This window comes from Amphibalanus amphitrite, unplaced genomic scaffold, assembly GCF_019059575.1.
Source record: "Amphibalanus amphitrite isolate SeventyFive unplaced genomic scaffold, NRLGWU_Aamphi_draft 000519F_arrow, whole genome shotgun sequence".
In the NCBI taxonomy this organism is placed as follows: Eukaryota; Metazoa; Arthropoda; class Thecostraca; order Balanomorpha; family Balanidae; genus Amphibalanus; species Amphibalanus amphitrite.
The window spans coordinates 442,786-468,988 of record NW_024882013.1 but is presented as its reverse complement, the minus strand read 5'-3'; the positions used below and the strand labels follow the sequence as shown (position 1 = coordinate 468,988).

Genomic DNA, 26,203 nt, shown 5'->3' with positions numbered 1-26,203 from the left:
TACGATGCGATGCGATGCGATGGTTTTCGGAGGTTTAGCCTTTGTATCGGCACCTCCTTGATTTCTTAAACTTTAACTTTAACTTTAAACTTTAACACGCAACGGCTGGAAAACACTGCGCCGGTGCGCCAGAATTGACAGCATCGCCTGAATCTCAGCGACCAATCAGCTTTCGACCATCCCAGTGACGTCACATTGGCAGCATTTGGTAGCAATTTTCCTCCTATGGCCCGGTAAAGGGACGGACCCCCCCTGTGACGAACGACCCAACACGAGTGGCGAGTGGCGAAGAGTTGTTTCAATTTTTTCTTCGCGCCGGCGACATCTGCTCAGACGCGCTTCTGGATGCTGATTGGCCGAGATCTCCGTTGGTGCGTGGTCACGTGACGCCCATAGCCGCCGGCTACGTCTGGTCCGCGTCGGGTAACGGCAGTGTTACTGTGTTGTCATGGTAATGGCTTTGTATTGCAGGAGATAAGAGTCGGGGATTGGAAGTTTGATAGGAACTGTGCTGTGGCTAGTGAAGTGATACGGATCGGAACTAATTGAAGACGATTTGTCAGCCTGCAATTTTCGGTGAGTGTCAATTGTCAAACAACTCCAAAATTTCTATTGCAGAGTGAAAACTAGTGTCAACATTGCGAATGTAAAACTGTGATTGGAGCAGCGGCAGGCAGAGTCCCAATACTAGTGACCTACGTTTATGTCTGGCACCGATGCCCATTGTCCGGATTTTTTTTTTTGAAGCCTTCCTTTCCCTATCATTCAAACGATTCATGCCCAGCTAAGCTCAAAACTGGGGACATCCTTCGTAACGTCAATCCCGTTTTTCGTCGATGAATGCACATTATTGGAAATATAGGTGCCGAATTCTGGATCCAAATCAGACAATCGGTGCCTGCATTTTTTTTTTTCAGAGCATCTCTGAACAGGTCAAGGTTGGGAAGGACAGCACACGACGAAATGGACAAAAAGAAAACCACGCTGCCAGACAAAGGAACAAAACAGGACATTGAAGAGTGGATCGACCAAGGTAAGTCCACCAGGCTCATTCGCTCGGGTAGTCTTCAATCGCTTCCAGAACTGTTTAGAAGGTAATGACTTGACCGGTCCTTCTTTCAATGGATCCTTTCCTGTATGCGGTGTGGTGTTGAGAATGCGTTCCACAGAGGGCGCCCTAAGTTGGGCGCAATGAACAAAGAGATGGCGCTGCTGTCAACTGCAGGCCACCTCAGGTGGACTAAAGGGAGCTACATGACATGGAATCCTTTTCGAGAGATTGGGGTGGAGGTAGGAGAGACAGAGGCCTATGCGACGGGGACAGTAGTGCATTGACTCGAAAGCTAACTGCCCAGAATACCCGGCCTGCAGTCGGCTATGTAAATACGGAAAACAAAATCCAGAATGCAGAAAGAAGCGCAATCTTCTCACCCAGTTTTTCTTTTCTTATCGAAACAATGAAAGGCAGAGAATCAACGCTGCTTAACATTAACTCTTGACCGCGTCAGGCAATATCTACCATATAAACATTAAACAATCACTAAAAGATCGGAAGCAATAAACCGTCAGGCGAGCCTGAAGGCCAAAACGCCTTGGCCAAAACTGAAAAAGTTTTAGAAGTAACCCTTATGGCTGGATGGGGCGCGTGGCGGAGCACGCTCGCAGCAATGCGGCCACATCCGCCGCAGCCCGCTCCGACCCGCTCGGTCGCTGTGCCTGGAATGAGGCTCTGTCTGCCGGCGCGCGGCCGTCCACAGTGCTGGTGACGTCACAGCGCCTCCGGCGAGGTCAGGTCAGAGGTCACCGCCCCGCGCCGGCTCTGACCAGCCAGCGCGAGCGTGGCACAACGCACACTAAAGCCATGCCCTAGTGGCACAGTCCGTCACCGCAATGACTGCAACAAAGATGAGATGACAACACACAAAATAGCACAACCTCTTGTCCTCAGCAATCAACCAACACCACATAAAAGCTTTATGTCTCCCCATGCCGGTCCGACTGATCACTGAAGTTATAAGTATTATTATTTTTAAGGATATGAACGTCACATGATATAAAAAACACAAAAACACAACGTTGTGTGACTTAGAAATTCATTGGTTTATTAATAATTTTGTTATATCGAAACTAAGAATACTTACGGCTGCGCATAATTTATTATTGTTGGTGAAATTTTTTCTTGGCACATTTTATTACAATTTACACTCCAAAATATGGTAGGGGAAGGTGGGGTATGACGGCCCAGCGGGGCAAGACGGACCACCAGCCCTCCCGGCTGTATGTTTGTTTTCCTTCGTAACAATGGCCACCTTGAGCTCATGCTGCTAGGACGCATAGCTTTTGAGTTATTTAGAAAAATGTTGTTTTTCGTCAAACCGATCTAATATAAGAGGTCTACGGGTGATTCAATTACGGCGCCTTTCTATCATGATTAGTTTCTATATTGCACTTTACTGTGAAGAACAAAGTTATAAACATAGTTATAGTCACACTTTAGGAAAGGCAAGGTTTTGCAATGTTGGGCTATTTGACATATACGTCATGATAATGACAGAATTTAGATTTGGGGCAAGACGGACCACTGTGATCCATCTTACCCTGTGGTGGTCCATTGTACCCTGCATATGGAAAGTTTTTTTCTTTCCAAAACATTGACACAAGTTTAAGTAAGCTAATTTTTCAGGAAGGAGTCTTTGTTGCATGTGAGCCATGCATGAAAGTGCTCAGTTAGCATGCATTCATGCCAAACGACAATCAACACACATGTTCCCAGCTTTTAGCTGCACTTCCATCACACATGAGTAAAGAATAAAGGCTCATTTTGTTATTTTACCATTCTGGTTACAAGAGTACAGAGCAGAAGTGTAACACACATGAACGGATAGCAGGCACTGCTGGGTGGTCCGTCTTACCCCACGTTTTTTCTTGTCTGAGTTTTTGACATGTCCCTCTTTAACCCGCGAGTTGCTGGGGGGGCGTTAAACGCCCCCACTTTTTTCGCCGCGCCAAATTTTGGGTACCTGTAGGGAATCGATTGAAGCTTATTGTGACAAAGTTTCAAAAAAAAAAATCGGTCGGAAAATTTTTGAGATATCGAGGTTTTAGTGACGTCATGATTTCTGAGTTTTCGACCAAAAACGGCATATGTTCAAAAAATCATATAAAATCACAGAAAAGACATACAGACATGCCGTAACCGTCATTTGACTGCCAATACCATGATCAATCAAATGGCTATCTTCGATTTTTGATTATCGTTCCGTATTTTCCAAAATTTTGAACTGAATCCTGGCAATTTTTCGTGACTACTTCACGACCATGATACATGAATTTCTTAAATTGAACTTAGTGATCCAAACACGTACACATATGATAAAATGAATGTCACCATCGTGTTCTACGCCCAAAATTACCTATAAAACATGTGTCACAGGCTGCGAATATCAGTTTTGATTTTCGGGGATATGTGCCTACCCGGTTGACCTGACCTTGACCCTGACCTATGCTTGACTGACCCCTATATGGAGCTGACACTCTTGTAGGCCTTATAAGATGGATTGTGCACCGTTTTGACAGAGTTTATGGCGAGAGGCGCCCATTGCGAAGTCCTGAAGTCCATGCTATTGAAAGCCCGATTTCAGGTGTTTGACCTGACCTTGACCCGACCTGTGACCTCAAAATTCAACTTTAAAGTACTCATCTGAAGCGTCTCGTCGCGCTCTTTCGTTTGCCGCCTCGTGCGTTTCGCTGCGCCTATTGGTTCTCGAGTTATCGGCTGGGGGCGTTTAACGCCCCCCCCCCCCCCCAGCAAACGGTGGGTGGCGGAATACCCCAGCAACTGCCGGGTTAAGAGCATCCACTACCTAGATGTCTTTAATTTGAAATTTAGTCTTTACACATATCAACAGAGGAAGGATTGAGCATTCCGAAGACTATAAATAATATGAATTACGAGAGCAGTGTAGCAAGATATGCGGCCTCAAACCTTAGCTGGTCCGTCTTACCCCATCTTCCCCTACGCCGTACGGCCCTCCAGGTGTTAAGTGGTTGACTGCCAGCGTCAAAATAATCGATCTGTATTTATGAATACGGATATAGGCTGTTAAAAAGCATTGCCGAAGTGCCCGCACGAATTCTTCAAATTTCTATTAACCTACTTCCGGGCGGGAAGGGACCGAAAAGGCCCCCTATTTAAGTTTTTCTTATGCCGTTGTCAAATGCCACGATACTTTTTTTAGCTCATACTCCGCAACTTTTTCTTAATATTCATTGTGCACATACCGGCAAAAAAAGAAGGAAAAACTAGGTCAGGTAAGGTCACCAGAAGCGTGACCTCAGAAAAAATCCACCTCAGTAAATTTTGCAGTCACGCCTTAACCCGGCAGGCGGTGGGCCTCCCGGCCACCTTCCGCGCGGTGGGGCCTGGGGGGAGGGACATTTTTGCCCCCCCCTTGTATATCGCTACACGGTGCGGTGAATGAGGATCGCCGGAGCAGCCTAGCTCGGCAATGGGAGGAAATGTTAGCAGACCAAGGACTCCCAACACTGACTCAAGTGATTGATGTCTCGACTCCTCAGGAAGAAAGAGGTTGGAGCAAAGCTTTGAACCACGCTATACACAGCACCACACTGAAGAGGAATACCGGAAGGTAGCGTCTAGCATGAGAAGCCTACACTGGATGAAGCATCTGTTGCTACTAGCTGGACTGCTACAACCCCCTGACTAGTTTTGGCCAGCCAGCGGATAGAGCGCAGTAGGTAGACTGGGCCATTAAGATCAAACTACTTACTGGACATTCCCTGGTGGCGGGAGGAAAAGTCAGGCAACACAAAAAGGAACAGGGCATCTGTCCTCTATGTAAAGATGGGCTTGAGACCCTGGAGCACTTTCTCTATGAATGTATCGAGCTACTACAAGCAAGAGAAGAGATACAGAAGAGAACTGGAGCAGTGCTACCGAGAAGTGTGGTGAAGCAGCAGGACCTCCTTAAGCTCATTCTTCTATGACCATCCCTCGATTCTCTGGCGCCTGTGACGTAGTGTTAAAGTGTTGAACTGATAAAAGGCTAAGCATTGCATCCACTCGATGGAGCCGACCACACAAGAAGAAGTCCTTAGGAGTTGTAGGTAGCTCCAAACTGCTTGCCTGGTCATCACGCGTCGATTGTTATGCAACATTACCTTCTTGGGTTATGAACGACCCTCGACCTCTTGTCAAATGTTGGACTTCACTTAGTAAAGTCACAAAAAGCATATTTTAAACTACCTTAATGAGAGAAACATCATTTTTGGTGATGCCAGTTTTGAGTCTGAATTTTCTTAGTTCATTAGTTATATGCCAAAACGAAAAGCTACTATCTCCAGAAGATTTTATTTGTGATGACCTGTGGTATGACCTGACCGATAGTGTGTTTTTTTTTAGTGAAAAATTGTAAGTCTTTCAGCCAACTGTTAAAAGCGTTCAACGTTAAAAGCGATTAAAAGCGTTTATCGCTCTAATTTGTGCATTTCGAAATCTGAAGGGGAGCCGATAAGGCTCCTTCTGCCTTTTAAAGCTGAACCTTTCAGAGCTCACCCTGAGCAGTGTTAAGCCATTTTATTTGATTGTGTTATTCAAAATGTTTACCCCCAAAACACATTAGCTGACCATTCTCTGCTTTTGTTAGAGGGCTTCAGTGTTCAAAATGCTTCTCGGCAATGACTGATACGGCATGAAGAATACACAGCCACCTCGGTAAGGCAAATTTGAAATCAGATGAAAAGTTGATCCGACCCAAACTATTTGTGTATCTCCAAGCTATCGTGTTTCTTAAAATTCAAAATACCCCTTATGAACAGTTGCGTGACCATGACTGTATAATATTACCCATATTCTACCAGCCTCGCTGGATTAATAATGTAACGGTAAAATGGAGTTGTTTGCACATCCTCGAAATTCTTTGGGAAAAGGCGTTGCCATGTGAAACTGGGCGTATGATTTTTGATAATATACATAATCCCTGGCAGTTTCGCCTTTCCTAAAACGCAGTGGCACTTCCTAATTTCAATGAAACCCAAATCGCATGCCGAGATGAAGCTATCTGGCTCACGACCGGCGGGAGGTGGACCTAATACAGTAGCACCTTCTCCGGGCGATTATTGCGAACCGAGCGTGCCACTGGACCGGTGCACGAAACGGCGCACAGGGAACCGGGGGCAGCACCGCGTCCTCTGAACAAAAAATCGCCACCGTGCGCGTGCGGCTACCGGCGGCGGCGACTGCGCGGGGCTGGTGGCGTGCCGGCCGCCCGCGCGCTGGCTCACCACCAGGAAAGCGTCGGCGCCGATTCTGCGGCCTGATAACCGTCCGATGACGGTCGGCTGTCCGTGATGGAACCGGTGCCGGTGCCGCCGGCGTCCCGAGGTGGAGCCCCGCCGGTCCCCGTGGCGGACCTCTGGATAACCCCGGAGGCACGCCCCCGCCCCCGCACCGGCCGTAACACTCCGGTAATGGGGGCAAATAGATGTGGAGGAGGGAAGAGCTTGAGTATTATGGTGCTGCAGTCTTACAGATTGCATAACTTTAGCTAACATTGATGTGCGTAGGCTGCGTATGAAGTGTTTGTGATGACAGTGCCGCTAAAAAATGTTACTTTAAAATGAAGTACGATTATTACTGACGAGCAACTTGATTTTTTACCGTCGGTACAAGATGAAAGTAAGTTAGAAAATTACCTAAAATTAGTCATTGCTTTGATCTTATCCTCAAATGAAATGAGGAACAAAATCAATTGATATACTGAAATCTGTCAGATCATACAAGCCAAAGCCATATAGCATATCCCTGCATAATGGAGCACCTACACATGCTAACAATGGAAACAACCAGGAACAAATACTTCTACCAGTCCCAGCGTATGATATCTATCAATGATTGACTTCGGTATCTGAAAAATATGCAGCACAAGATTGACTAATAATGCATTTCATGAGCGGCCTTGGCGAGCATTAGGTATCCAGACTCCTAACGCTGGGTGCGGCAACTGTCCTTTATTAGGCAAGAATAAAAATAGCTAACGCTGTTTCAGTTGGTCGGATAATCATAGCCCGATGATCGATTCGCCGCCTCCCTCCCCCGCCCAAGTCATCTGGAACGGCGCCCGCCGGCTAACCGGTCCCTGCACACGTGGCCAGGTCGTGTCGGTCGTCCGTGGGGAGCCGGCCCCAGGATTATCCCCTGGCCTCCCACACCATGTTTGGCCCCAGACTCGGCGCGCAAACCGTTTATGCTCCATGAAAAACAGGACATCATGCTCAGACGTGTAATACCCTGAGTCCTGATGTCTGGCGCGGTGGCGTCATTTTATGATAAGAGGTAGATATTGTGCGATTTCGTCGCATTGTTGAAACATTTTCGCTGTCAAACGCTTAAATCCCTCGTTAATACGAGGCAAACAACCATTTAGCTACACATACGAACGCATATTCAATCAAACAACCGTGCATAAAAATTGCAGAAACCTGTTCTCTGCCGACTATCAGATATATGATTGAGGCAGTCGCATTGAGGTGCGTCTGGAATGCCTGTCTGCAGCGGCGGCGGAATGTGTCCTTAAACAGTCGAGACCGCCACAGGGGTGTCGTTTTCCGAAAATGATTGGTAGGGCCCAAAGGCGGCGGCCGGCCACATGTGGCGGGGCTTAAAAGGTAGGGTACCCCCAAATCTGCCTTTCTCATCGGATTTCGGCCACTTATTTTTTCGCCCTGGTCATTGACAAGACAAACCAAAATCTAAAAAAAAAACATTTTGGAAGTCTAGGTCCTCAACGAGCTCCATGCACAAAACGTGCAGTTAAATAGGCAGTTATAATATTGTCGGAGGAATGCACGCCATTCTGAAAGAGGCCCACGCCGACTTAAAAGCACGGCTGTGCTGAAAGGGGCCAGGGACGGTTTTGATGGCCCAAGCCGAATGAAAAAGACGGCTACGGGGCCAGGAACGGCTTTGAAGGCCCACGCCAATCGCAGGGTTCGACAACTAACGAGGTCTCGAAACACCACGATAGTTAGAAAGACCTGCTTGCCAAAATAAAAGGATGACGGTACGAGCCGGCATTCAGAAAGTTACATGCCCGACCATGAAGAAGCAGAGAGATACGTCATCGACTTATTAGACAAAAAAGTTCATTTATTCAAATAACCACCGCTAAGACAAACACATTTCGCGCAGCGCTTCGGCCTTCGGGAGAGCCCTCAAAGTCTCCATAATCAATTGGGTTTTGGACCCATCCCACGTCCAAGACGGCTGCTTTAGTCTCCCTGCAGTCAGCGAAGTTTCCACTGCTAATTTCCTTATGTTGGGGAAGAGGTGGCAACCAGAGGGTGCAGGGTTCGGAAAAAAAAGTAGATGCGACAACAACTCGAAGCCACATTTCATCACTTAACTTATCGTCACCCCGCGCAAGTACGCAGGTGCGTGGCCGTGGATCAGGTGCACACTTTATGTCAGCTTCCCTATAGCCTCTCCTCGATGTCTATCGAATGGACGCACATCATCAATTGTGCGCCCCTGTTTTAGAAAGTTGACAAGCAGAGCCCCGTCGGCATACCAAAATGTAACCACTATCACTTTGCCGACTAACTTCAACTCGTACCACTCATTTGGTGGCCGTTACTCGGTGTGCACTGTGCTTCCACTTGCGCAACTCGGCACGGTGTCCCTTAGTGTCAACGTGTGACGCCCACAATTCCTTTACGGTGACAAGTCAATGATAAATATCTTCTAGATATTCGATAAGGGGCCAAACACCCCGCTAAGCCTCCTTTCGAGCTTGCCTTTTCTCTGCAGTGTCAGCAAACGGGGGATACATCTTGCAGAGATCTTAAACATAGCATGATAGATTCCAGTGGCGTAGCCAAGTGGGGGGGGGGGGGCACAGGGGGCGCGTGCCCCTCCCATCGGGTCCAGGGGGCCCTTCGGGTCCCTGCGGCGTCAATCGGCCGCTGAGGGTCCACGCTGGCCATATTTCGTCTCAAAGGGACCCCACAGGGCTCATCAGAGCATCTCATGGGCCCCTAAGTGGCGTATTAACCCTCGCCGGCCGAGGGGGGGCGGGTGCCGCCCCCCCATAGGGTTTTTTCGCGATAGCTCCGAACACGCTGGCGATAGAGAGCTGAAACTTGGCATACCTGACCTTTGATCCAAGCCGCATCTTTTGACACCAACCGCATTTTTGGGTCAGGTCAGGTCACTGACCTATGACGTCATAAGTGAACCTCTGCACGGTCTTCAGATGTCGCAACTTCGCAACGCCCTCACTGCCAGAGGAGATGCCACAGGGAAATGAAACTTGCAGGATCTAGTATCCATTATGAGTCTCACAACTTGTATATCTCGGATTTTTCCTAAAGGTCATATGAGGTCAGGTCATTTTCGTGACCTCACCATTATAAGTCAATGGGGAAAAATGAAAACTGCTATTCTGGCGCCGGGAACGATCTCCAACTATCTCAAGCACACAGAATCATGATTTGATGCACTCCTTGCAAGGTTCGATGCGTCACTTTTGCAATGTTGACCTTCCGTGACGTCATTTATGACGTCATCAAGGTCATATTAGTTTTTCGTCAATAACTCCCGATCAAATTGAGCTAGCGAGTCGAGAAAGCCACCAATGGACTCAGGAAGACCTGCCGAATCGAATGACATGCGACATGACCTCTTTCGACCAACTTCGTGACCTGGGGGTGCTGACCTGACCTTGACCTGAGGTCAACACCCCAAGTTGACCTGACCCGGACAAAAAGTATACCATTCGACGCGCCTGAGCAAGGCGAACACGATGCTGCCAAAATCGCGGCTCTGCGGCCGTTTTTTGCGAAGTTATTCACCAAAAACTGAACCGTACCCTGGGGCACTTGACCTGACCTCAGAGGTCACCGGTTGACCTAGGACCTTAAAATCGGGTACCAATCTCTGCGTCTCGTAACGGCGCACACGCTCGTTTTTTCCGCGACGCGCTAGCTCCACCAGGGGCGAAACGGCGAGGGGGGGGGTCGTACCCGCCCCCCCCCCTCGGCCGGCGCGTATGTAGAAAACCAATAGGTCCGGCGAGGGTTAAGATCTTCGTAAGTGCCCCACGCCGGCTTCTTAGAGCCCTTGTCACCAGTTAAGGCCCTAAGAGGCCGCCAAGGGCCCCTTACCAGCCTGCCCCTCACGGTCTCTGAGAATCTCTTGCTGGCCTCTGAGGGCCCATTGGTGGCCTTGGCTCTGAGGGCGCATTGGTGACCTCGGCTCTGAGGGCCTATTGGTGGCCTCTGAGGGCCCTTACCGGCCTATTAGGAGCCAGCTCTACGAGCTGTATGCCCGCCTGTGATGGTCCAACACCAATTCTCTTAGGGCCCCAATAACTGTGAGGAGTGCCTCTGATAGCCCACACCGGCGTTTCTGAGCGCCCACGCCGGCGTTTCTGAGGCCCCTTCTCCCCCAGTTCTGAGGGTCTTCATCAGAGGCTCCTAAGGCCCTACACCAGCGACTCTGACGGCTCCACTGAGTCCACACTGGTGACTCTTGAGGGTCCCAGTGGCGTCTGAGAATACTATTCCGGTCTAAAGGGACCCCCTCGGCGCTCCTAAAGGCACCACCGACCTCTGAGGTCCCCTTGTCGTCCTATGAAGGGCCCGCACCAGCACTCAGCTCAGCAGCTCTAAGGGTCCCACGCATATCTGTGATGGCCACAAACCAGTGTATCTGAGGGCCCCGAAACGGCGCTTAAGAGGGCCCTCACCGGCGACATATGCATCTGACGGACACCCACCAGTGACTTTTGCGTGGCCCACACCGGCAATTCTGAGGATCCCACCGGAGTCTGAGAGTTCAGAGTACCGTGCCGTTCTCTAAGGACCCCACTGAACTTCTGAAGGTGCTGCCGGCCTCTGAAGACCCTTTGCCGGCCTGAGGAGTGAGGACACCTTGCCGTTCCCTAAGAATCCCCTGCCGGCTTGCGAAGGGTTCGCGACAGCAGCTCCTACGGCCCACAGGCCACACACATCTGTGACGAATGTACATATATGCTTATTTGCTTATCTGTTTATTTTGATTTTTTACCAACTGATAAGTGACAAAAGATTGGTAGAGCTCAGCGAACACTGGTAGGGCCCAAATAAACATTGGTAGGGCTCGGGCCCTACCAGGCCTATACAAAACGACGCCCCTGGACCGCCACGTGACCATGGCTTCACCGCTCCCGCCATCCATCTCAGAGGCGGGGCCGGGGGACGGCCACCCCCTGTGTCGGTGCAGGCTCGCTGTCTGGTCTGAACCCACCGCTACACACATCACAGCCCATGCTGCAGCCGCCGACCGCTTCGAAATAATGGCGTCCGCCGCGCTAAAAATGACTCCGGATGTGGCTGAGCATCTCAGGAGAATGCGTAAAACTCCGGCGGTCGGGCCCGGTGGTGGTGTTTGCCGTCTGCAGCCGGAGCTGGCACGGACGGCGCGGACGGGCCGGATGTGGGCGGCGCCGCAGAGTGGCTCAGCAGCTCCTGGGTTTGGCCGACGGACCGACACCTGCCCGCTTCTGGCTGCACTGGCTGTCCTCTGCCAAGTGCTGGTTAATGACAAAAAATGGCTAGGTGTAACGGCAGTCAGAATGCAGGCTTAAGAATTATTTTACTTAAGAATTATTAATAACACATATTTTACTCTTCTACCTGCTCGATTTCTTCTAAAACAATTAAAATAAGGAAAACAATGAATGCACTAAAATTGAAAGTTATAGTACCCAGCTCCATGAGCGCTTTTTATAATGGGCCAAAGGAGGTGATTATTAAAGATAATACAACTACGCAAGAAAAATTCGCATCCTGGATACTTTTGAAAGGTTTCAGTCATGACATATGCTATTCATGTTACTCATGACTCATGTTGTCTATGGCTAGATATACGAAATATCTGAGGTGATCGGCATATCGGGTGTGACTTGTCAAAAATAGCTCGGCTTAGCAAAACAATTATATTTTCATAGTAAACAAGGAAAATATTATATCTTATATTGGAAACGTGAAGGCCGGGAAAATATCCTCCATGCCTACAAATTGCGTCTCACTCCTGTCATTGGAGTGACAAAAATCGCACCGCGTAGAACTGCGAGCTGGGAGGGAAAATTATTGGTATGTCATGTATTTCAATGGAAGGAACGAGACGCGATTTGCACGCGTGTAAACTGTGTTCCAGCCTTCAGTATGCTGGTACCTTCGTAACGCGTGGGATGAGTGGCTCTCCATTTATCCTTACCAGGGGCGCGGGAACTACTTTCCGACTGGGGGGGCACACCATAATAGAGATTAACCTAGGGTACCCCCAAATCTAGTTTTCTCACCGGTTTTAGGCCACTTATTTTTCACCCCTCGGCTTTTTCAACAAAAAAAGAAAACATTTGCAAAAAAAAGTGTGGTATTCCGTCTCAAAGCTGTGGGGGCACCGCCCCCACGGCCCCAGAGTTGGGGGGGCAAGCTGCCCCCACTGCCCCCCCGGCTCCCGCGCCTATGATCCTTACTCTGCGGGAAACTCGTGTGCAGTATTCCCCAGTTCACACACCTCCTACACGTGCTGACCGCAGGCTGGACCCGTCCCGGTGGTGAACCGTTTTCCGTCAGTGGGCGTCCACAACGGTCACGGGTCCCCACCGCTGGGCGGGATCCACGCGCGGTGTAAACGCTGCTTCCATGAACCGAGCTTAGTCGAGCCGGATGCAGCGCTGGACGATGGAGGTACGGTCGGGAGTGGCACGCTCTGGCCGCGTCGCGTGCCTACTACATTGTAGAGCACGGGACAGGTCGGCGTGACTAACGGAAACTGCCCCAGGACTGCAGCGCGCCAGTAATCCCCGCGATGAACTCACGCGCCTCAGGAAATTTTGACTCCAAGGCGTGTATCCGTTGCCTGATACATATCTTGTGTGTAGGACGTTTTTTGTTACGTAAAGGTCACCGTGAGCTCTCCTTTTTTGTAGTGATGCGTTTTGTAATGAGTCAGTACGTTTGGTGGCAGGAATGTTTACACGAGAAATGTTAAGGGTATTCAAGTTATTCTGCTGAAGTAGCGCTTTTGAGAGGCCTATATAGGCAATATCTCAGCAACCGCTGGACTGATTGACTTGCGGTATTTTTGTAGGGTAGCTGCATCCCTTCTACCAAGCACTACTTTCGATATGCGTTTGAGTGAATGGCACTGCACGTGCCACGTGCAAAATGAAGAAGTGTCAAGCTTGTTTCCATTACAATAAGTCGGCAATTAGTGGGGTGATCGCGCTGAAACTTGGCATGTGTGCAGACCGCACAGGGCAGTGCATTTCCGTTCGTGATGGTTGGGGTGCTACTGCACGTGCGCACGTGCAGGAGTCGCTTCCAGATTTCGCGAACGGCTGGGTAGATGGCGCTCAAATTTGGTACACGGTGAGGTATCGGTGGGTAGGGTGCCGGACAAAATAAGTTGGTATCCAATTTGCACGTGCGCCCGTGCAGGGTGCCGCTTTTACATCTCGAGAATGGCTGGGCTGATTGCGCTCAAATTTGGCACACCGCTAGAGACCGGTAACCACGGTACCGCACACAAATTAGTTGGAAGAACCCCCCGCATCAGCGCACGTGCAAGGCTCACACTCGCGCTCGCTCGTTTATCCCCCCCCCCCCTCCGCCCCCTAAAGGGTCTTACTCAGGGGGGGTCCGTCCCTTTACCGGGCCATAGGAGGAAAATTGCTACCAAATGCTGCCAATGTGACGTCACTGGGATGGTCGAAAGCTGATTGGTCGCTGAGATTCAGGCGATGCTGTCAATTCTGGCGCACCGGCGCAGTGTTTTCCAGCCGTTGCGCGTGTATTGTTATACGGAGTTTGAATATTGTTTATTTGATAATAATATCACTTTTTATGTGTTTGAAGATCGGAAAAGCATACACATGAGTGGCATTCACACACTTGTCGTCTCAGAGATCATGAAGAATGACCAGCTTCAGCAGTTCAGCTCAGGTATTCAATTAATTCAACTGTATAAGCATGAGTATTGGTAACATAGGCAGATCAGCCACGTTTCAGTTCAACCCGGTTTCACATTTTTTTTTGTCATTTTTGGCTTTCAAAGGGAGCATGATAAACTCATATTAAGTTGTAAAATGCCTTAGCATTGTTGAAAACATAATGAGAAGGAGAATGGAGATGGAATAGTTGTAAAGTGTTTCGGAAGTGGCTAGCTTCTATAAATATAATGCTTTGTGAAAATAAAACTTATTTGTCAAATTAAATAGTATCAAATAAATCAATCTATGCTTACCTCCCAGACTGGAAAAATTCACACACTGTCAGATGCGTCAGGGCCCAGGGGCTTTCGGGTCTCAAAATTCAGCGCAAGTGATTTCTCACCAAAATTTTGGCACATCTTTTGTGCAAAGTTGAAGCTCATTGTTACTTCTTTTCAATATTAGTTGTTGCCAGATTTTATAATCTGTATCTAAACTTTCAAATTTTGGATGCAAATTTTGAATTTAAAAGGATTTCTGACATGCTTATTGCTGAAAATCCCATTTTTGTTTATGTAAATGTTATGTAATTGACATTTGCTAACTAAACAAGCTCATCCTTGTCTAATGTCTATATATTGGTTTCTATTTATACCACCTGTGCTACTACTAATTTCTATTTGTTGAGACTATTAACCTAATGCACTTGCTTCATATGATTTTATACGCAGACGCACCTGTACATGGAACAGTAATGCCAGACCCAAATTCAAAATATTAATGAAAAATTGTGTTATTTGCTTGTTTCACCTGAATTCTGAGTCAGGTCTGCAATCAATGCATAAATATAAAATAGGTACATGTTTTGAGGCTTCATATCAGCACATAGAAAAGGCAATCGAAGAAAAGGCACCTTTGGGCATTGATTATTTTTGCTTCCCATCGCCTAGTCAATTTTTTCATGTTGCATTGTGTTAATAAACTTGGTAATGTGTTTTGCAGGTACGGGGCTGGTCCTCTGGCGTGCAGGACGGCGAGGAGTGGCTACCTGCACATAACAACACAATGACTGGCACCGAGCTGAGGGTATAAAATCACATCATATCGACTTCATCATCTGTCTCCCAGCTTTGGAGACGTCGCCCGAGTCCCTGAGTGGCGAGCGCCAGTTTCCGAAAGGAAGTTGAGGAAGGCGACCCGAAAGCACCCGCTGGGCTGCCGACACTCCTGCGCTGCCAGCAGGGCGTGCTGCGCAGTAAAGCCTCGCTGCGTGGTCTGTACGACATCCGACACCGGCACCCAGACGTGCAGTTTCTGATGACATCCCACCTCAACCAGGGCTGCCCCGAGAATCTGCTAGTGCTGACTGCCTGCTGCTGAGGCCGACCTGCCGTCGCCCTGCCGAACCTGTCGCCGCCCTGGTGAGCCTGCGGCCGCCCTGGACCTGCTGCCACCCCGGCGGACCTGCCGCCGCGTCTACGCTTCCGCCCTGGTGAAACTGCCGTCGCCCTGCCGAACCTGTCGCCGCCCTGGACCTGCTGCCACCCCGGCGGACCTGCCGCCGCGTCTACGCTTCCGCCCTGGTGAAACTGCCGTCGCCCTGCCGGACCTGTCGCCGCCCTGGTGAGCCTGCGACCGCCCTGGGACCTGCTGCCACCCCAGCGGGCCTGCCGCCGCGTCTACGCTGCCGCCCTGGTGAAACAGGTCCGTCGTCGCCCTGCCAGACCTGTCGCCGCCCTGGTAAACCTGCTGCCGACCTGTCGCACCTGCCACCGCCCTGGTGAATCTGCTGCCGACCTGCCTGACCTGTCGCTGCCGTGGTGAACCTGTTACCGACTTGCCGGACCTTTTTCGCCGCCTTGACGAGCTTGGGGAGCCTGTGCTGAGGTGCCACCGCTCTGTTTCACGTGTTATGTTGCCCGGTTCCTAGCTGTCGCGGAGTCAATCGGCACATTGTGTTTGGAGAGGCGACATCTTGTACAACTTTCCGACAGTTCGGAGCATTTTATTGTACCTACTCAAGTCGCAAGAGATTAGGCTTGTGCCTTATTTGTCCTCTACCAATCTGTCCAAAATGGTTTTTTATAACTACGATTTATGGTATGACATAAACCGGTATATTGTGTACGCATTTGGTTCGTTCCAGTCAGAAGTTTGGAATGTGTACATATACTTGTGTTACGGTACAATTTCGGTTTGTGCAGTTCACACAACCTCTCTTAATTATGGGGCGAAATAGACGCAAAACCAGGGCTGCGGAGTCTGAGTCAGGGTCGACAGTTCTGACCGGACTCGGAGTCGATTTTGGAAACCGAGTCGGAGTCGGGGTCACCGAAAATCCATCGGCTCCGCCAGGGCTGCGGAGTCGATGGATTTTCGGCGACTCCGACTCCGACTCCGACTCCGGGCAGAATTGTCGACTCCGACCGACTCCAACTCCCGACTCCGACTCCGCAGGCCTAGCAGAGCTGCGGAGTCGACATATTTTCGGTGACTCCGACTCCGACTCCGGCTCGGGTGTCTAACATCGACTCCGACTCCGACTCCGCAGCCCTGGCCGCTCCGCAGATCTGGCAGGGCTGCGGAGTCGGAGTTAGAGTCGGTAGGAGTTGATTACCCAGCCCGGAGTCGGAGTCGGAGTTGGTTTTTGGAAGTCGCGGTTGGAGTCAGTCACCAGAAATCCATTGACTCCGAAGCCTCGCGCAAAACTATGGCGATTTTCACGAGAGAGCCGCCGATGTGCTGGCCGGATATCCGGCGGGGCGCACGTTGGCTCGGTCCGATCCCAATAATGTCGCCAAATCTTTGGTTCGAGTAACAGCTGGTCCTGATTTGCTTCACTGAGGAAACATCACACCGTTCTGCCTTGCATCGGACATCAAAACTGCACTAAAATCCGCTGAAAACGTATTTAAACGTCCGTCCTCCATAATGGCTACGGACGGCGGCCGGCGAGTTACCATCCCAGTGACGTCATTCGGGCCCGGTAGGGGGACGGTAAAAAAAGCCTGATGACCATACCTGGTTATATGGCCTTGGTCTTACTGTTGTATTATGAGTACTACTGAACAGTACAGTCCGTCCCCCTACTCCCCGAAAGCTACAACATCTTAGTATCAGGGGGATGTCACTACTTTGCTTCGCCATAGGTCCAGTACTGATATCGTCGGTTTCGATCCCGGTGACGTCAGTGCTGTCTACATCCGGGAACTTATTGCACTTGGTTCTCATTAGAGGTGGCCATATTGTTTTGTCTCGTGACGACACATTTGCGTCACCGGGATCGAAGCTGGCTGTAAACAAATCGCTCAGTGTCGCTACCTACTATATATGGCCTTGCTTAGTATGCACTTACACAACAGTATAAAACAGGAGTGTAATTAAATGGCAAAAGTGGGAGTCGAAGAAATTTCAAATCCACGAGCCCTCTCATGCTCTCCATGTGTTCGGTTTTCCTCTGCTTGATTTTTCATTGAGGAGTGTAAATTGGAACAACCATTGACCTATAATAAGTATAGGTCAATGGTTGTTGTAAGACTACACTGGCTTAATCAGCGCCTGAAGGCCGTTCCCGCTGAGCGACACTAGCGCCACCGTACGTGTAAGGGCACGAACTAATGACACAATGCTTTGTCTATGGGAAAAACGCGAAAGTTCATCAACTTCTTTCTCGAAAATAACACGACGGAACGAAACGAGACTGCGTCTACAATGTAGAAGCGTCCAAGCTTAATCACTTGAACATAGCACAAAGTCATAGGGTGAGGGGCACGGCACGCGCCACGTGCCAACTAAGTGGTGACATATTTGTTCGATCAACAATAACTTTACAACGACTGGGTTGATTGAGCTGAAACTTGGCATGTCGGTGGACATGCAAATGTTAATGCATTTCCACGTGTCACGGTTTGGGTGCTGCTGCTGTGCGCACGCGCAGGGTACGCTTCCAGATCTCGAGAACGGCTGGGCCGATTACGCTCAAATTTGGTACGTCGTTAGGGACCGTTTGACAGATGTGCCGTGCACAAGTCAGTTTGGGTCCAGCTTGCACGTGCGCACGTGCAGGGGTCACTTCCACATCTCGAGAGTGGCTGGGCAGATTGTGCTCAAATTTGGTACGCCGTTAGGGACCGTTTAGCAGGGTGCCGTGCACAAGTCAGTTTGGGTCCAGCTTGCACGTGCGCACTCGCGAGGGGTCGCTTCCACAACTCAAGAACGGCTGGGGAGATTGCGCTCAAATTTGGTACACCGGTAGTGACCGTTTAAAAGGGTGCCATGCTCAAGTCCATTTGGGTTTTGTTTGCACGTGCATACGAGCGGGGCCACTTTCACTATCACGTAGTTTTGCAGGTCTCATGCGCGTTTCTCTTCATGATTGCGAATTCGATTAAGACAGTTTGTTAGTTGATATAACATTATGTATTGTGTATTTAAGATGAAGCTCAGCAGTAACATTCATGACATCATCAAAGCATCGTCAAATCATATGAACTATGAATACATGAAAATAATGTTCATGGTAGTAGAGACTGTGGGATGAGTGGCGATATAGGTACTCATACCAATCTGAGTGCACAAAATTATGCATCATTTCATTCACCCATGAGCCTCTTTAACCCGCGCCCGAGTGGGCCTTTCAGTCAGCTTCGCCATAGTGATGGGAGGAGGGGGCCGACGTATTTGTCCACGCCATATTATCTCGCAAAGGAAGAAAGGTATAAAATGCGGAAAAGGCAGTAGGTAGCTCGCTACAAGGACTTTGAGAATCATCTAGACGATTTTTCGATCAGGTCATCGCTAAAGGTCACTGGTGTCTGATGATCACCAAAAGTTCACGAATTCTGGTTTTCGACACGTTCCACGTTCCACAAATCAGCGCACACACAAGTAAATGGGGGGCCTTCTGCTCTTGAGCACTTATGTTGAGCCACTAAGAAATAATTAAGCCAGTCATTAGCAGGTCACACATAGTAGGCATTTCGACTGCTGCAGTCTTGCTGAGCTTCCATTCAGTTTTCTTGACGGCTCCAGCCTCCATCGTGTTTAATTGCAGTAGCAACTTACAACTGAGGTTCGTCAATCTTTTTTACTTTATATCTTGGCCCAATCTTGGCCATAAGTCGGGCTATGTCTGGTTCAGTTGGCAGATGAATTTCAGCACACTTCAGAAGCCTTTCAGCAACAGGAACATAGGCCTGTGCCTTCTTAGGTAGACCTTGGGTAGACCTCGTACAAACCGTTTCTTATAACATTTGTGAAGATTGCATTTGCAAGTGTCTCTCAGTTTTTTCTTCTCTTGACTCTAGCCATTTATGATAAAATTATCAGTGTCTCACTGCTCTAGCAGATAAACAGGTTGAATTTAAAGAAAATGAAATCAAATGCTTTAATTACATAAATACCAAATATCTCAGATCACACCGCTTGAAATGCTTGCTGTAATAACGTAAGTCAATTTTATCGCCTTGAAATGATTCACTTATCACGTGCAATATGTGCTTGATATTTGTTTGTGCTCTTTATTGGTGACAAACTATCTTTTCTTGTTTAATATGCACAGAACTGTCAACACACCTTACGCAATTTGCAATGCGGCAACAATCGGGCAACAATAAATGATGCCGAGGACTTTGTTTATTCCGTTACCATGGAGACGATTTCGTGAGGCTTGACTTCAACCCTTAAACGTTTAAATAAATGTTTTGTAGTAAATGTGAGCGTGATGTTACACATTTTAGAATAAATTAACGTCAAATATTTAATAAACTTTTATTTCTACGTCCGTGCTTAAAGGTTAGGATTGCCCCTAACCTTTAAGCAGGTATATATTAGAGTTCAGTGGATTGCCCTTATCCTGCGCTTTAAAGGGAGATTATGACCTTTTTCCACAAAATCTGAGTTAGGACCATTTTCTGACAAAACACAACAAGTTATAATGTAAATTAAAACCATTTTGCTCAATTCGGTACCTTGCCGCAAATATCTCAACTTGAAGTCACGTTAGCGGGGAGCGCTGAAAATGACCGTTGAATAAGTACTTACATCACTTTTTGGTACTTGCATGTAATTTTGTAAAATGAGCGTATTCATTACATTTGATCTTCATCACATCTAGTTAGTTAATGGTCGTCTATAGTGCCTTCAAAAGATATTCATGGTTTGGGGGTGGTTTATGTCTAAATTTACGCAACTATTTTTCCTGTTCATCATCTGTCGCCATATGCTGCTATTTTAGTAGCAACGACTCAATTTTGAATCGGTCCCGCCGACTGCACAATAAAAGAAGATAGATACAACACTTTTGCGGCATCACTGAAAAACTTATGCAGTACTGTTATCAAAATTCTCATAACACCGTTCGACAAACCTGAAGTCTTTTTGAAATAAATATGCTTGTATTTTTCGCTTCAGGCTCTGAGGCCAAAATAATGAATTTCGTAGTCGCAATCGCAAGATTTGGCTGCGTTTCTGGCGCATGCCGTTCATTTGTGGCGCAAAACAATACTTGGAAACAAAGAAGAGTAGGCACTATGTACCCCCGAATTAGAATCTAATTAATTCTAAACCGAATTAACTCTAATTCAAATTAGAATCCTTACAACCAAGCAACGACAAGGCGATAACATAAACAAAAACCCAAGCGTCGCTGTTTGAAACAAAAGCGCCATATACTGCGACTTTTTCATAGAGAAGGACAACGCATTTCGGTGGGTGTTACAAGTACTGCAAGTACTGCTTCTTTTTTGCAAAAATAAAAACTTTTTCACATACGAAAATGTGCTAGGAAATTTTCATATTTTATAGAAACTACAGTAGAAATAGTAAAGATGTCGAGTAATTTTTATTTAAAGGTAGTGTGCCAGCTTTCCTGGACCATATGGAGTTAATGACCCGGATAAGGAGAACCGGATTTTTAGAACTTATCCATACCTTCAAAACTTATGGAAACGTCTTAAATTCTTCAAATTTTGAGTACCCCAGTGCGAAATTCGCCCCGACGGGTTGTCGGTCGTACCCCAACCACATTTCACACCACTATGAACAATAAATGCACACACTAAAATCGCTATTACCGATAGGCTCATCCAATCAAGTTTCGATAAACCCGTTCATCATCATCTCCTGCGGTTTCGAACACGCCTGTTAGGTGGCTTCTGATGCTCGTCGAGGTCGGAATTTCCAAATACGCGTGGTGCGTCGGGCCGCGCGCTCTGACTTCGGCCAAGAAAAATGCGTCAGCTGATCATTGTCATTTCTGCCACTTGCGTGTGGTGTAATGGGGTCATAACTTAAGTGACGGCTGTTTCATATCAATTATTTTACATAAAATCATATTTCAAACCACAACTTAATGTTCGACAGCCAAATTTAAGAAACAATACCAATACAGGCTTACAGTTTAAGGCTCGACATTGTGTTGTCTACGATTAGACAGCTGATAACTCATTCCCGTACGTCGTATGGTCGTAACACTATAATGACCTTTGCTTATTGTCACAAGTGCGCCGCATTCGCGATTGTTGCCCGACGCCTGTTTGCAGGTGAGCCCACTACAGTTGTTATACATATCTAAAAACCGATAAACTTTTAGGCGAAAAAGGCACTATTCCAGGCCCATTTTTGATTTTTTTTTGCGATATTAGGTAAAAACAGAAGCTTCTTATCCTAGGAAAAATAAAACGGGAAATCTTTCAAAGGTGGCACACTACCTTTAAGAAAAAAGAAAGCTCATTATCTCCCTTTAATTTTAGAAAACAATTTCCTTCTTTGGTCGACGAGGAACGCCGCAAAAACGCGAGTAGTTCGTCTACAGGGGTAGGACCAAGTTTAGTAGGCATGTTCTCAGCAATTATCTTGTTTTATATGGCGGTCTTCATTATCACAATATTATTTTTGATATCATGAAGTTTGTATATCTCGGTTTTACGAAAAATAGTAGGGCAACAAAGATAAATTTCGCGAAAAAAATAATTTTAGTTGGAAACACCCATTCTGGTATGCAAAATTCAGTATGAAGCCCAGTATGGTGAACTTCTAGTGTGCTTCCAAGGCTGAGTATCTGATATCAACAGAAATTGTTTACTATTTTGCCTTACGTTGCTAGGTGGTTGCTAGGGAGCTAAGGATACTCTCTTGCGCGATCATTTGCATTTATTTTTCCACATTATATCCACATGTTGCTGTTTCTGAGACCTAACTCATGCTAAGAAAAAAGCAGTTTTCTTAAAATGTGTAGGTATTTAAGTGCCGTAGTATTAACATAACTCTGCAATTCTGCTTAAATATCTGCAAAATCCTGACTTCCCGGAAAATTGCTGGTGGTAATGGGGATCGAGCCTGTCGATGAAAAGTAAGTCAATATTCAGAGGCTTCAAAACGTTATTTCTTGTTGTTCTGTGAAATAGCAATACAAAGACCGATGATAGTGCCAGTGTTGAGCTTTCCAATGAAGCATTGCAATTAGTAGTAAGGTTATTATCACCTAAGATATCTTCCATCAAATATTAGAAATCTGCCATTGTCTTGCTGTAGAACAGGGTTACTTTCAGTCTCTTGGGAACACGATTTGCCGGTCTCAGATCGAAAAACACTTTTAAAAGCGGAAATAGACAATGAAATTTCCCACCTGATAGCATCTCGGGTTTTTATATATCCTGTCTATAATTTTCATAAATCAGACGTAAAAATGGCCAATTTCGTCAGATTCCGAATTTTTGCCATTGGGTCTAATGTAAAGCATGGCTACTTTCAGTCTCTTGGGAACACGATTTCCGTACCTCAGATTGAAAAACACTTCGAAAGTCGCAGATAGTCGACGATTTAATCTACAAGATAGCATCTCGCTTTTTTTCTGTATCTGGTCATGTATCTTCATAAAACCCTCTCAAATATAGTCAATTTAACATTAAAGTCTATGGATTTAGAAGAATGTTCATATCCGACTAGATTTGGGCTACCATGTCTGTTGACCGGGGGCCGGTTCGTCTATACTTATTATAGGTCAATGGGAACAACAGTTGCAATTAATGTCTTCGTTGTTTGGTCATTTGTCGTTAGATAATCTGATTGCCAGAATATAACCCTCGCATGTGTAGGGGGGGGGGGGGGTCGGATGGACCCCCCCATGGTTTTTCGCGAATAACTCGCGTAAAAAGCGAACGATCGCGACGAAACTTTTAGTACGCTCTCATTGATCAATTTTACACCTACCCTGAAAATTTCATGACCCTGACCCAAATGACCTTTGACCTGTGACCTCTTTTCCGAGACCATGTTTGGCCGGAATCGCGATTCCGCGTATGTATGTCGGCTCGCATTAGCCGCGCGTTTGCAAGCTTTTCGTGGTTTCAAACGTTCAAACATGTGATTTGATGTTGCTTCCATGCATTAGAATGGGTGTCAAGGTCACCTGAAGGTCAGGTCAGGTCATTGACCTTTGGTGACCTCGGGTGACCTCGGTTCACTTTTTCGAGTTTTGCATGTTTCTAGGCTCGTTTTTGGAGCTGAATTCGAATTTAGCAACCATTTGAACATTTACGAAGTAGTTTTGGTGCCTTCGTAACATGTTATGAAGCTGTCAGAGGCGGTTGACACGTACTACGAATACCCGTCACAACCCCTACTGGTTGACCTGACCTGACCTGACCCGACCTGGCCTAAATGCTTAAAGACATCATCTGTGATCAAAACTAACACGATATTCGTGATCAGCACCCCGAAAAACCCCTTAGCAGCCACACTTTACGACTTTCTAATAGGTCCCGATTTTCCCGACTTTGGGTCATTGACCTGACCTGGAAGGTCAACCAATGACCTAGGACCTTAAAATTGGGTATCATCGGCTTCCTCTCGTCACGGGCAACACGCTCGTTTTTTTCCGCGAAGCTCTAGCTCGATCAGGGGCCAAACGGCAAGGGGGGGGGGGTCCAACCGACCCCCCCCCCCCTACACATTAGAAGCTGGCAAACGCCGCACACATGCGAGGGATAATTCCGTCAGTACCTTCATACAAATAGCAGTCCTAGTTGGAGAGATGAGTAGAATTTTGAGTTTTTTTTAGCATGGTAAGTTAGCTACTCTTCATGCTCCTTTCTTGGGAAGCTTGGGTTTTTGCATGAAAGCATGCCTGACGATGCAGGAGGAACATTGACGAAGCTCGTGCTAGAGTGACATTTTGCATAAAATTTTCCGCTGAGTCCCACACGTCATGCAAGGCTAAATGGCTTCCTTGGTCATAAATATCTGTAATAGGACTGGCGTTTTGTAGATTATAAATCCCCATTCCTTTTTTGTACTAATCTGCTGATTATTATCGTTGCCGAAGATGGGCAGTTTGCAGTTATCGCATCGCAACTTTTAAACGAACGCGATAATTGCTCGTGCTTTATTTGAACAGTGGGAAAAACCTCGCAATGCGACTTCCAAATTGCATGCTGTCTGACAGTTGATATTTGGCTGATCTCCACCCACCCCGCTATCCATGAACATGCCGCCAGAATGATTCCACGAAGAGCTGGTCGCCGATAGATAACCTTGCGACCGTTAGGAGACATCGGAGCGATTCGTACCCACACCGCTAAGACACGATTCTGGGCTTCCGAGAAAACAGGAATATGGGGCATTAGGGTGCAAAAAGCCCTGTTGCGGCTACTCTCAGCTGCACCGCTGTGACGTACTCTGCTGCAGATTACACAATGCTGCGAATGCTTTCCAAAACGTGACGACTTTGCAATGGTTTCTCTGCGGTTCAGATAACTTCATGCTGATCAAAAGCGGTCACCCTCGGAAAGGTCACGACGTAATAAGGCTAGATGATAATTCGTGATCAATATGTTCCAGTGGTAGGTATAAACCGCCGCAAACAATGACCAAATGAAAACAGACTCACGCTAAACATATTGCATCGGCGATGTCGGTTGCACCTGAGGACCTAGATCGCCCCTGTTGTCTTTTAATGTGCTGAATGCCGATGAGTTTCGTGTTTGGGTCCGATGCAATCGTGCACGCTTTGCACTATGCCTGCGCCCCGGGTGAGCTGTTCAGCACAGGGCGGGCCACTTGGTGCTTACATGGCTGCTTTGTCACCGACCCTGCATTTGGGGTCGCTGGACTCGGGGCACCCACAATCCTAGAAAGTTTATACCTATTCGGAGAGTTGATTGATGCATCAAGATGAATAAAATGTATCATGAAAACATCAAATGACCTTCAGCGGCAAGCGGCATGTGAATGTTTCCATAAGATGTGTGATTGACAATTTTTGATAGACGACTATGGTCAAGGCCATGCTAGACCATGTACGATTGGAACCTTCTCCGCTATCTTGTTAACTATTATGGATTGCTTTTTGATAAATTGCCTATATATTGCGAAAATAGTCACAGAACACCCATTTTGGTACCTATAATATCTACTGAGCGTTTGTCATTTGCAGCCCTGTCGAATGATATGTTTTTGTTTGAAGTCGGTTTTTGTTGACCTCTGATAAAGGTCGAGGCTAAATCCGACCTATCTCAGGTCGTCAGTCATAGGCAATAGTTAGGCAATCGTGCTGCAAATCATTCAATTCAAAAGTTCATACACTAAACTTATTGATGTCCTTCGAGTCTTATTTGATCAAGCTTTAGTTAATGGCAGAAATTTGGATAACCTGACACGAGGGCGTCTCGTACGCGCCTCCCATAAGATCCAAAATAGATAAATATATCAATCATTCGAATGATCGTGGGAGCGTATAGCGTATTGAGCAAGTATTTCAAGTGCCCGGGATATAAATGGATCTCTTGTCGCGCAAAACGAGCAGTTCATGTATTCCCAATTGATAATAAGTTGGTAACTCACCTGAACTTCATACAAACGGAACCAACAACTAAGCGTGCGTAACATTCAAAACAAATACGCTTTAATAAATCGATAGGCTGCTCTTTCTAGAATTGAATCTTCTTGCAGAAGTGTAAATGAAACTGAGAACATAATTGGTAATGCGCTATATTTTCTTGGACCGTACAGAGTTTTACGTGCAGCGAGTTAGGGCAGTTAACTTTCCTGACCTCTACAAATATGAAACTTGGCTCATACGCAACTTTTTTTTTAATCATCAACAGTTTTCTGCTTGGTATTGGACCCTTGAGAACCAATAATATTGATTGTGTTTTTAAGTGTTACTGATGTGAAGCTTAGCACATTAACACACCTTTCGAGAACAC

The 26,203-nt window shown here is 47.2% G+C and overlaps 1 protein-coding gene across 1 annotated transcript in view; it reads left to right on the top strand.

The window, feature by feature from the left end:
- Positions 1 to 295: 295 nt before the first annotated feature.
- Positions 296 to 26,203, top strand: part of LOC122393157 — a 37,609-nt gene continuing 11,701 nt past the window's right edge. Inside the window, exons 1-2 of the mRNA XM_043388897.1 lie at positions 296 to 576; positions 918 to 1,033. The gene's annotated coding sequence lies outside the window, so the exon portion shown is untranslated. The remainder of the gene's footprint in view (positions 577 to 917; positions 1,034 to 26,203) is intronic.